We start from the raw sequence: 13,243 nt of genomic DNA on the forward strand, positions 1-13,243 counted from the left end.
AACGGCGGAGTGTTGCGCGCGCTTAGGGGTGGGGTGTGTTTCTGGAGGTCGAGGGAGGAGCAAGGAGGGCCATTGAAACGCAGGCAGAACCTTCACAGTGTCTAGTAATAATTAACCCGCCAGTAGGCGGTGAGGGAGGGACTTGGCAGTAGAGCACTGAAAGTTTGCTGAACTGTAGTAGGCAAGGAGGGGAGGAGGAGACTAGCAGAGGAGCTGAGCTGAATAGTTGCGGGTGCTCTGTTTGGGAACTAGCAGGAGCTGGCTAGGGCTTTTGAGTTTTGTTATGCGGGCTATTTGATGCGATGCTTTTTATTTTGTTGCTAGAATCATTTAGTTCTCTTTCATCTCTCTGCTTTTTGGGCATGCATTTGTAATTCCTTTCTAAACTGATTCAGGGGAGGAAACCCTACCGGAATATAAAAGTTTGTAGTGTAGCGAAAAGTGCTTTAGGAATAAAAAAAAGAACCGTAACGTGTGATCCACGTATTGAGGTAAGAACATGCATGTGAATAATTCATGACAACAAAGGAGGGGGAAAAGAGCGATGATATTTGATGCGGAAGAAGTAGCTTGTTGTAACCCTGAGGGCAGGGAATAATAATAATTGAGTGCAGATTGTGAGCTTATGGGAGGGGACAGCTGGAAGTTGAAGTTCTGCTGGTGGTGCTGATCGGGTTTCTCCAACTTTTGACTGCAGCAGCACCTTCTAGGGATCCCTGAGGTGTGTCTGAGCAAGACGATCCGAGGTCATGTGCCGGAGTTAACCCTAAATACGAGTGTTTTTCCGGGGTGAGGATCTTGCCGGGAAAAGAGCTGAATAAGAGGGGATGAGGGGGGGGTGGGAAGGGAGGCGTCTGTCCGGCTTCTATTCTTGCTGGTGAAACTGAAAGCAGATTTGCAGGTGCCGGTTTCCCTCTTTCACCTTAGCAAGAGGAGGAGTGTCAGCTGGGCTGACGCGTAGATCATTTATTTGGTGAAAGCCTGAAAGGGGAAAGAACGAAGAGGCTCGTCAGTATTACTTTTCTGAACTCTGGCTTTGTAAGGCTGTTTAAAAGGAGTTCCCGGATCGGTTCATTGGGTATCCGTGGTCGGCCAGGGTCAGTGCTCTGTTCTTGATGAAGGTAACTAATCCAGTTCTGATCGGGGCCTTTCAGTGCTTCTGTCGGTTGTTAACTGCACGAGGGACATGGTGTTCTCTACCAGCCAGGCAGCAAAGCCCCGGCAAGGAGCTCAGTTAATATAAACTGGAGTAAAAAAAAAAAAAAAAAAACCCAAACCTTCAGAAAGCAAAATATTAGCAATGCTCTGTTAAATTGAGTTCTGCCTTAGGTTTTCTTTAAAATATGGTGTGGCTGTGATTCGATGGAAACCTGAGCTTGGATATACTTTTTTTTTATTTTTATGAAAGCTTAAACGGCCTGAACCCCGGGCCGCAAGACAGATTTTTCCCTCCAGCTGGGGCCATTTGATCTTTGCTTTCTGGCAGATAAACCTGTATCGAAGGGATCAAAATCTGCAGCTTTGTTCAAGGAAGGAAGGAATGGCTCCTTTCCTTCTCTGGATAAATCGGGTGTCGGAGTAATCTGACCCGTGGTGGTCACTGCGATTGCCTTAAAATAAAGTTGTGTGTGAGCAAGGGTAGTACTGACTGAGGAATTCTAGTGTAACAAGGACCAGTTCCATCCAGCCTTTGGTAAGCTAGAAGTCTTTCACGTAAGTTAATGGGTCAAGAAAAACGTTGCTACTTTTTATTTCACTAAGATTATAAGGGCATCAGAAATAAAAGTGCTTTCAGTCTTCGGGCTGTGACTATAGGGAAAGCTGCTCTCCCCTGGCCAGCAGTGCAAGAAAGTCCAGCAACACTGTCAGTGTACATACTTTTCAGAGTGGGAGGAATACTATGTAGCAAAACCAGCTAATTGCTTTGGTACGGACAGCTAAATCTATCCATGCCCTGGTGCATTGACTTAAAATGCTGGGTCCTAGAAATTTTGCAGTTGAATCACAAAGCAAGTCAAAAGTTAACATGATACATGTAACATAACTTTAAACACCCCATGCCTACACCTAAAGCTTTCATTTTAAGTTGGTTATGAATGTGTTAGCACTTTGTCAGGCGCAGCATGTATTTGCAAAAATGGGTGAGGCTTTTTAACATATTTGTTATAGAATGATTGTGTCTGAGGAATACTTCAAGCTTGTAAGAGCTTCCCTTTAAGCTGAAGAGCATACAAATATAAATCCTAGACGTATGGTTTAGTTGGTTCAGTTATGTTTGTGGTTATTTTCTGGTGTTTAATTTGACAAGAGGACTTGGCATTTTTTTGGTCAGGCAATTTTCTTCTGTTCCATGTGGGTTTTCATCTCGGTGATGACCACTTATTGAGCTTCAGTGCTTTGAGCCAGCATTCCCATCTACATTGGGTTTCCTCCTGTTGACCATCCTTCTCATAGGTTCTGGCCTCAGGTCAAGCACAGTGTGCTATCTGTGGTAGATCTTAAGTTTGTCCACTAGGTCAGGGAAACTAGAGTTTTGTTCTTGTGTTACAAACAGGCTGGGTTTTCAGGCTTTCTCTAAGGAATATATATATGAGAGAGCGAGAGACAGCTGCATGAATACAATCTTTATTGTATGCAGATCTCTCATGTGTATTCATTAATCAATATAGTAACTATTACTCTGCTTATTGTATCGAAATCTCTGTTCAGAATCTGATTACATAAAAATACCTTCCCATAATCTTAACCACACATTCCTCTCATTCACACAAATCTAATAAAACCATATAGTAATATCCCTCTATCCCTAGAGTTTCACAATCCAGCTTTTGTAATAGTCACATATACTAAATAAAGCCCTATAGTGTAATTCATAAAACTTTAGTGGATAACCCTTCTTATATCTTATATAATGTAGTTGTCAATATATACATAAACAGTATATATTGACAGGATATATTCTAGATTTTCAGAAGGCGTTTAATAAAGTCCCTCATGAAAGACTACAGAGGAAATTAGAGGGACATGGGATCGGAGGTAGTGTCTTACTGTGGGTTAAAAACTGGTTGAAAGATAGCCCGGTCACGTGATGCTGTGAGCTGGGAAGGAAGTGAATTTTCGGCTGCTGGGAGCCCTGCCCGAAATTCGAACCTTTAAAGACGTCTCCGACCCCAGAAAGTAGAGAATCTACGGCGCACACGCTCTCCCAGTATATGGACAAATATTTAACGCGATCGGCGATGGCGCAAACCGCAAAAAACACGAAGAAAAAAGAGGAGAAACCGAGACTTGGCGAATCCAAGATGGCGGCCGCCTCGCCGGCGAATTCACCCTCCCGCCCGGCCTCTGATTTCACGCTGCCAGAACTTACAGAAGCAGTGGTGGGCGCATTGGCCCCCCAGTTTGATCAGCTTTCTGCCCAGATAACGGGGCTGTCGGCGCTCACGACAGAACTTTCACGTCGGACTGGGGAGCTGGAGGCCCGGGTTGCGGAGGTGGAAGATGGTCAACAAAATAACTCGGGAGAGATAGAAAGACTACAACGCCTGGTCCAGGAGAATGTGCAGCGAGTAGAAGATTTGGAAAATCGCTCGCGCCGCGATAATCTCCGCTTTGTGGGATTTGCAGAATCCTTGGCAGATAAAGACTTAAAACGCACATTGGAAACATGGCTTCAGGCACATTTCCCGGAGGCTGGAGAAGGCCGTACGATCCGAATTGAACGTGCACATCGTGTAGGACCTAGGCCGACAAGAGAATCGAGGCCCAGAGTGGTGATAGCAAAATTTCACTGTTATGCCCAAAAAGCGGCAATATTGCGACAGTATAAAAGCTGCAGGGAAACTACAAAGTATGATGGAACCTTAATACGTATCTTTCAGGATTACTCTGCGGCTTTGGCAGCACAACGCCGTGCTTTTTCCACGGTTTGCACCTGTTTAGTGGAAAAAAAGTTCAAATTCACCCTGCAATATCCAGCAACCTTGAAAATCTTGGCGAATGGAACCTGGACAACTTATACTGAACCAGATGCTGTAGCGGAGTGGTTGAATCATCACCAGACCTGACATTGGGGGGATTGCCATTATATTCCACAGATGGTTTAACCACACAATATGTTGATGGAGTTCTTGGTTGGCAGTTGCCGGTTGGATTGCTACTTTGCTTGAGTTCTAGAAAGTTCTTGTTGGGCTGCTAACGGCGAAAATTGACTGTGAAAAAGAGTGAGACCGAATGGCTGGGTGAACAAGATGGTAGACCAGAGACATATGGCGGAATGGCTCAGGAATGGACTGGAGCGGAAAGCTGTTCGAATACCTGACGGTGTGATCTTGGTGGCTTTCTGGGCTATGTGAGACACTAACTATGATACATTTATTTTGATATGAAAGAAGGGTAGGGCTCCTATAGCATCTAGACCTCTGCCTGCTACACTCACTGAACGCAGTGAGATTGGTAAGACAGGCCAGATAGTTAGTGGGGGGGAGATGGGGGGAGGACAAGGGGGGGAGATACAGGGGAAGGGGGAGGGAGAGGGAGGGAATGGAAGCAGAAGCGAGCAGATTGATGAAGGGACACAAAGAAGAGCTGTGGGCTTGGGTAAACCATGGTATGAATGTGTGTTGGCTGATATAAGGAGCCTTTGGTTGAGGCTGGGCAACCGGGGCGTTAAGTTAGGTTTGCTATATGTTAAATTGACGAAGTTAGAAGATTGCTTTGACTGAACATTTAAGATTAGTGACCTGGAATGTGGCGGGGATTACCTCTCCAATTAAGAGATCAAAAATTTTAACACACTTGAACCGCCTAAAGGCTTCCATAGTATGCCTACAAGAGACCAAACTCTCAGACGAGGAACACCGAAAGCTGCGCCAGCAATGGGTGGGGGAGTGTTATTACTCCTCCTCCGGGGCTAGACGGGGAGGAGTGGCGATATTGATTAGGAAAGGGCTCCCATGCACTTCTAAATTAATAGGGAAAGACCCTAAGGGAAGATACGTCCTACTTCATCTCAATATTATGGGACAGGAATACTACCTATGTGTGGTTTATGGGCCAAACGGTTATGATGCAGAGTTTTTCCAGACATTGATAAATCTGGGTCTCAAATACGATACGGCCCCTTGGATTGTGGCGGGAGACTTTAACCAAGTGCTTGACCCGGACCTCGACCGCTCGACGGTCGGGGCATGGAGCGCACTACCCCGCAGTAAAGGATTACCTTATCTCTGTAAATTAATGGACTTAGTAGATCCCTGGAGGTTACTATTCCCGCAAAGGCGGGACTATACCCATCTGTCGAAGGCCCACAAAACCTGGTCCCGTATAGACTACATTTTAGTTTCCACATCGCTTTTTTCTCGGGTAGTTAAGACAGATATGGCAACAATGGCGATATCAGATCATACTCCAGTCTGGGCTGATATAGTACTGGGACAAAATGTAGACAGATTTAAGTCATGGAGGTTCCCATCCTACTTAGCGGGGGATGGAGACTTTGGCAATTTCCTAGTACAAAAATGGAAACTGTTTGAATCTGATAACGTAGCCCACAAAGACAACCCGACATTGTTCTGGGAAACTTCTAAAGCAGTTATGAGAGGGGAAATTATCGGATACTTAAGCGCAAGAAATAAAAAGATCTCCCAAGGCATAATTTTACTGGAGCGAAAATACCAACAAGCTAAACGTGCGCACATACGATGTAGAACCCAGACCAATTATGACAATGTGATTGCGGCACAGGTGGCCCTAGACTCACTACTCCACGAACGGGCCAAGAGGCAAGCTTTTGGCCGTAAATATCACTATTTCAAATATGGTAATAGACCTGGGAAATTACTAGCTAAAGTTGCAAAGGCCTGGTCGGAGAAGACATTTATTTCTACGGTGTTGGCACCTGATGGTTCCCGTAAATCTTGTCCTAAGGATATATTGACCATATTCAGAGACTATTTTTCCCGAGTATACCAACCGGAGGCGCAGCAGGGGGGACCAAAATTGGATGATTATTTGAGAGACGCAGGCCTCCCGGTACTGCCACAGGTGGTCCGGGATCAGTTGAATGCTCCCCTCCAGGCCCGAGAGATTCAACAAACGATCAAGGGTTTGTCCTTGGGAAAATCTCCGGGCCTGGATGGTTTCTCTACAGAATACTATAAATTATTGTCGACCCAACTGAGTGTTCCCCTGACACTTCACCTTGAAGCAGCTGTGGGAGTGGGGAGGCTGCCCAGGGATTCGAATGAAGCCTTAATTGTTCTCATCCCGAAACCGGGTAAACCACCCGACTTGCCAGGGTCTTACAGGCCAATATCTCTTCTCAATGTAGATGTAAAAATTTTAGCTAAAGTCCTTGCTGACAGGCTGGCTATACATCTCCCGGCTTTAGTAGGGGACCATCAGGTGGGATTCGTGCGGGGGAGACACCCAGGTCTCAATGTCCGTAGGGCCCTGATGGCAGTGGCGTATGCGGAAGCCACGGGTCATCCCTTAATGTTGGCAGGCCTGGACGCTACTAAAGCATTTGACCAAGTGAATTGGGACTATCTCTTTCAAACACTTAAATACATAGGGTTGTCCGGGTGGTATTTGCATGCAATTGATACACTATATACGGATCCTGGAGCCAGAGTCTTAGTGAATGGAATGTGTTCTCCACGTTTTTTGGTAAGACGGGGCACGAGACAGGGTTGCCCCCTGTCTCCGCTTCTGTTTTTGATATACTTGGAGCCCCTGCTGCGCAATATTATAAAAGACCCAGAGGTGGAGGGAGTTCAGCTGCCACAGCTTCATGTTAAAGTATTGGCTTATGCAGATGACATTCTCCTAGTACTGACACAACCTCAGACATCGTTGACAATAGCTTTAGATCACATAGCAGAATTCGGATATTACTCGGGGTTCCAACTTAATTCACAGAAGTCCGAGGTGCTACCAATACCTCTCTCCGTGCGGGAGCGCTGGGAGGGAAGGTTCCCGTTGAAGTGGACCGCTGATTACTTGGTCTACTTGGGGATCAGATTGCCAACATCGCTCAAGCAACTTTATAAAATCAACTTAGCCCCCTTGTGGAAAGAGACTCAACACACTTTAGAAATGTGGCAGCGCCTTCCCCTGTCCTTGTGGGGGCGTGCAGCTCTGTACAATATGGTCCTGGTTCCGAAATGGCTATATGTGGTCCAGGTGCTATCTCTATTCTTCTTATATAAAGACGAGCGGAAACTACACAGATTACTAGCTAGATATCTATGGAATGGGAAGAGACCCAGGGCTACACTACAACAAACATACCTTCCAATACAAAAGGGAGGATTGGGTGTACACAGCATTCAACGTATGTCAGTGGCGGGTTGCATGAGACATCTTACGGATTGGTTTAGGGGCACATCCTTTTTTTCCTTTCCCATTCCTGAAACTAAACTAGTGAGCAAATATCACTTTAGCTATTGGTTGCATGCACCAGTTGGCAAAGCACCCACCGCCAAAGGATATGCTCCTCTTTTCACGCCGCTGAGACGTGCATGGCGATGGCTGGGCAAAGCTGGAGGGTTCGAGTGCCACTCTTCCCCCTTCCTACCGATTGGTGGCAATGTAGATTTTTCAGTGGGCACGGATACTGAGACTTTTCAGACATGGAGGGAGGGGGGGATAATATTCCTGTTTCAAGTATTAACAAAAGAAGGCAAATGTAAGTCCTTCAAGGATTTGTGTGAGAATGTTGGACTTCCAGCACAGGCTACCCTTTCCTACTTGCAATTGAGCCATTACATTGCCTCCCTCCCCCGAGCGTCGTTGACCTCGCAGAGACGAAGACAAATTACAGATTTGCTAGATTTGGAGGCGCAGCTTTCGGTTCCTCTAAAATTCTATCATTTTAAACTCAAAGAGCTTTGCCCGGAGATATCATATGATCAGATTGCTGGGGCCTGGACTAGAGACTTGGGCTGTTCTATTACTGGAGTGATGGTACAGGCTAATTTGGCAATGGGGTATAAGACCTTTAGAGAGGTGACACTGCAGGAATCCCAATATAAATTTAACATGAGAATGTATATTTCGCCGCATAGAGCGTTTAGAGCTGCCTTAAGACCTTTGGATGACTGCCCTAAGTGTGCGGGAACTGGGGCGCATTTGGGACATATGTTCTGGTTGTGCCCCCAGGTCCGTATCTTCTGGACACAGCTTTGTGCATTCGTCTCGAGTATCTGGGGGTTGCAGTGGTGCCCCTTACCTACCCTTTTATTTGACAAATATAAGGTGAGAGGGAACCGAAGGAGGGGTATGTTACCGTTCCTACGCAGGGCGACTGCTATGGGAAAGAAAACGATTTTATTGAATTGGATCTCATCGGAACCCCCTTCCATGCCACGGTGGCGATCCCTTATGATCTCCCTAGGAGCCCTAGAACGTAGGGAAATAAATGACTTAGCATCCCCAAAAGGAGATCGACTATTACAATGTTGGTTACTGTTCTGGGATACCTTGACTCCCATGGCTCGCAGTAGAATTCTGAATGGGTAAGCTTGCAGGGTGGAGGGTGGGTGGGAGGTGGGAGGGTGGGAGGTTAGATAGGCACATTATGAAAGCAAAAATTATAAATGACCAGGTTGAACATGGATGTAATTAGATTATTGGAACACACTTGTAATGCAATGTTTTTTTTTTCCACTTTATTGTCACCTGTATCTTTTGGTCATTAATAAAAATGATATTAAAAAAAAAAAAAAAAACTGGTTGAAAGATAGGAAACAGAGTTGGATTAAAAGGTCAATATTCGCAATGCAGAAGGGTAGTTATTGGGGTCCCTCTGGGATCTGTGCTGGGACCTCTGCTTTTTAACATATTCATAAATGATCTAGAGATGGGGGTAACTAGTGAGGTAATCAAATTTGCCGATGACACAAAGTTATTCAAAGTTGGCAAATCGCGGAAAGATTGTGAAAAACTACAAGAGGACCTTATGAGACTGGGCGTCTAAATGGCAGATGACGTTTAATGTGAACAAGTGCAAAGTGATGCATGTGGGAAAGAGGAACCCAAACTATAAATATGTCATGCAAGGTTCAGCGTTGGTAGTTACGGACCAAGAAAGGGATCTAGGTGTCATCATTAATGATACGTTGAAAACTTCTGCTCAATGTGCTGCTGTGGCTAGGAAAGCAAGTAGAATGTTGAGTATCATTAGGAAAGGGATTGAAAACAAAAATAAAGATATTATTCTGCCATTGTATCATAGTAGATGACAGCAGAAAAGACCTGCATGGTCCATCCAGTCTGCCCAACAAGATAAACTCATATGTGCTACTTTTTGTGTATACCTTACCTTGATTTGTATCTGTTATTTTCAGGGCACAGACTGTATAAGTCTGCCCAGCACTATCTCTGCCTCCCAACCATCAGCCCCACCTCCCACCACCAGCTCTGGTACAGACCGTATAAGTCTGCCCAGCATTATCCCCGCCTCCCAACCACCAGCCCCCGCACACACCATATAAGTCTGCCCAGCACTATCTCCGCCTCCCAACCACCAGTCCCTCCTCCCAACCACCGGCTCTGCCACCCAATCTCGGCAAAGCTCTTGAGGATCCATTCCTTCTGAACAGGATTCCTTTATGTTTATCCCACGCATGTTTGAATTCCGTTACTGTTTTCATTTCCACCACCTCCTGTGGGAGGGCATTCCAAGCATCCACCACTCTCACCGCGAGTATTGTGTTCAATTCTGGTTGCCGCACCTCAAAAAAGATATAGTGGAATTGGAAAAGGTGCAGAGAAGGGCGACAAAAATGATACAGGGGATGGGACGATTTCCCTATGAGGAAAGGCTGAAGAGGCTGGGGCTCTTCAGCTTGGAGAAGAGGCGGCTGAGGGGAGATATGATAGAGGTCTATAAGAAAATGAGTGGAATGGAACGAGTCGATGTGGAGCGTCTTTTCGCTTTCCAAAAATACTAGGACAAGGGGGCATGTGATGAAGCTACAGTATGGTAAATTTAAAACAAATCGGAAATTTTTCTTCACTCAACGCGTAGTTAAACTCTGGAATTCGCTGCTGGAAAAAGTGGTTAAGGCGGTTAACTTAGCGGACTTTAAAAAAAGGTTGGACGGCTTCCTGGAGGAAAAGGCCATAGAATGTTATTGAATGGAAGAGGGAATAGTACACTGTTTCTAGGAGGGGCGGGACAAATTGCTTGTTCTTTTGGCCGCTGTCGGTGACAGGGTGCTGGGCTCGATGGACCCTTGGTCTGTCCCAGCATGGCGATGCTTATGTACTTAGTATAAAGGATCCTTCTTCAATGGCACATGCCACTATAGGTATTATTTCAAAATGTCCATATAGCTTTGTTGTAAACTCCAGCTGACGAGGGAGTGACTGCAAAACAAGAAAATCAGTCGATGCAGTAGTGCAAGAATGTTGAAAACCTACCACAGATAAGATATTATTGAGGCGACTTAGTTTGCCCAAATAAGAGGGAAGAAACAGTTACAGGATGTAACAGCGCCCTCGTCAACTGGAGTTTATAAGAAAGCTGTATGGACACTTTGAAATAATACCTATAGTGGTGTTTGCCATTGAAGGACCATCCTTTTATACTGATATGAGGATATGTGGTTAAGAAGATTGTGGGAAGGTATTTTTATGTAATTTGAGATTTTGAATAAAGAGATTTTGCTACATTAAGCAGAGAGTAATTGTTACTATATTGATTGATACCAGTTGTAACTTAAAAGGGTATTTACTCAGTAGATGATTATATATGCGTATTAATTGGGGATATCCTGAAAACCTGGCCTGTTTGTGTCATTCAAGGCCCAAACACCTGCATCTCTGCCCTCGATAGTGCTGTTGAATGATGGCTGAGATTTTTTTTCTCCTGAGGCCAAAATTTGTCCTTGTTAGCTAAGTTGATCTAACAGTGTTTCCCAAGTCTGGTCCTGGAGTACCCTTGCCAGTCAGGTTTTCAGGATGTCCACAATGAATATGCATGAACTTGATTTGCATACATTGCTTCCATTATATGTAAATATCTTTCATGCATATTCATTGTGGATATCCTGAAAACCTGACTGGCAAGGGGTACTCCAGGACCAGACTTGGGAAATACTGATTTAAAAGATCTTACTCACAGTGAATATACTTGCGTAGCATAAAAATGTATAGGTTGGCCAACCTGGACTGGCATGGTGAAGTGTAGAACTCGCTACTTGGTCACTTTGTAATACTAATGAAATGGATGGAGAAGGTGACTACCTCAATTTCCTGCAGCCCCCCCCCCCCCCCCCCCCCATGGTCTGTCAGTAATGATGCTCTTCTCAGTTGATAGTAACATTTGAAAAGCAATTGGAGGAAAACCCAGAGGTCTGAGGAACTACTACTGCTTATTTCTATAGTTTTACTAGACATACGTAGCGTTGTACACTTGAACATGAAGAGACAGTCCCTGCTTGAAAGAGCTTACAATCTAATCAGGACAGACAAACGGGATAAATAAGGGAATTACTAAGGTGGGAATGATAAAACATGCATGTGTACTGTACAAGTGAATAGGGGTTAGGAGTTAAAAGCAACATCAAAAAGGTGGGCTTTTAGCCTAGATTTGAAGACAGCCAGAGATGGAGCTTGACGTACTGGCTCAGGAAGTCTATTTCAGGCATATGGTGCAGCAAGGTAAAAGGAATTGAGTTTGTAGTTGGCAGTGGAGGAGAAGGGTACAGACGAGAGATTTACCCAATGAATGGAGTTCCCGAGAAGGAATGTAGAGAGAGGGAAGAGTGGAAAAGTACTGAGGAGCTGCAGAGTGAATGCACTTGTAAGTCAATAAGAGGAGTTTGAACTGCATGCGGAAATAGATAGGGAGCCAATAAAGTGACTTGAGGAGAGGGCTAATAATGAGCATAGTGGAATATAAGTTGTGCAACATAATTTTCGAACAGATTGAAGGGGAGAGAGATGGCTTAGTGGGAGACCTGTGAAAAGCAAATTGCAGGGTTGCAATAATCTAAGCAAGAGGTGGTAAGAGTGTGGATAAGGGTTTTGATATTGTGCTCAGACAGGAAGGTCTGATTTTGGTGATAGAGAAAGAAGCAACAGGTTTTAGCAGTCTGTTTGATATGTGCAGAGAAAGAGAGAGGAGTCAAAGATGACCCCAAGGTTACGAGCTGATAAGACAGGGAGGATGATAGTGTTATCCACAGAGAAAGAGAATGGGGGAAGAGGAGAGCTGGGTTTAGGGGGAAAGATAAGAAGCTCAATCTTGGTCATGTTTAATTTCAGATGGCGGTGAGACATCCAGGCAGCAGTGTCCTGCAGGCTTAGACTTGGACCTGGATTCCTGCTGAAATTTCTGATGTGGAGAACTAGATCTGGGAGTCATCAGCATAAAGGTGATACTGAAAACCAAAGGATGAGATCAGAGCACCAAGGGAAGAAGTATAGATGGAGCAAAGAAGAGATCCCAAGACAGAGCCCTGAGGTACCTCAACTGATGGATAGAAGTGGAGGATTATCTGCCAGAGTATACACTAGAAGTGCAGTGGGAGAGATAAGAAGAAAACCAGGAAAGAACGGAGCTCTGAAATCCGAGTACAGTGCATCAAGGAGTATATGGTATCAACAGTGTAAAAAGCAGCAGATCAAGAAGGATGAGGGTAGAATAGAGACCTTTGGATCTGGCCAGGAACAGGACATTGGAGACTTTAGCAAGGGCTGTTGCAGTTGAATGAAGAGGGTGAAAGCCTGATTGAAATGGATCAAGAATAGCTTGAGATGAAAGAAAATCAAGACAACGGTGGTGAACAGCACGTTCCAGTATCTTGCAAAGGAAAGGGAGGAGGGAGATGGGATGATAGTTGGAAGGACAGGTGGGGTCCAATTAATTTTTTTTTTTTGAGCAGTGGTGTAACTACGACGTGTTTGAAGGCATCAGGAACAGTCACAGTGGAAAGTGAAAGACTGAGGATATGATATGACTGAAGGGATGACAGTAGGAGAGGGAGTGCCAAGTAGATGGGTGGGAATAGGATCAGAGGAACAGGTAGTCAGTTTGGAGGAGGAAAGAAAATGTGCAGTTTCCTCTTCATTGATGGAAGAAATGGAGGCAGGGGTTGAGGGATGGTTGAGGGAATGGACTTAGGGAGATTTGGAGGTGACTTGGTTGAGAATTCAAGGTTAATCTTGTGAACCTTATCATGAAAGTACTCAGCCAGAATCTGGGGAGAAAGTGAAGGGGGAGTTGAAAGTG

At 45.0% G+C, this 13,243-nt stretch overlaps 1 protein-coding gene across 6 annotated transcripts in view; it reads left to right on the forward strand.

The window, feature by feature from the left end:
• Positions 1-369: 369 nt before the first annotated feature.
• The window catches only part of LOC115465822 (utrophin-like), a 1,296,369-nt gene continuing 1,283,495 nt past the window's right edge, over positions 370-13,243 (forward strand). For 3 of the 6 annotated variants that reach the window (XM_030196568.1, XM_030196575.1, XM_030196573.1), the window contains exon 1: positions 370-491. The gene's annotated coding sequence lies outside the window, so the exon portion shown is untranslated. Of the gene's footprint in view, positions 492-725; positions 747-1,050; positions 1,122-1,581; positions 1,694-13,243 lie in introns of those variants that run through there. The other 3 variants (XM_030196571.1, XM_030196569.1, XM_030196570.1) reach the window with 3 other exon arrangements.

Source organism: Microcaecilia unicolor, chromosome 3 (genome assembly GCF_901765095.1).
Source record: "Microcaecilia unicolor chromosome 3, aMicUni1.1, whole genome shotgun sequence".
NCBI lineage: Eukaryota > Metazoa > Chordata > Amphibia > Gymnophiona > Siphonopidae > Microcaecilia > Microcaecilia unicolor.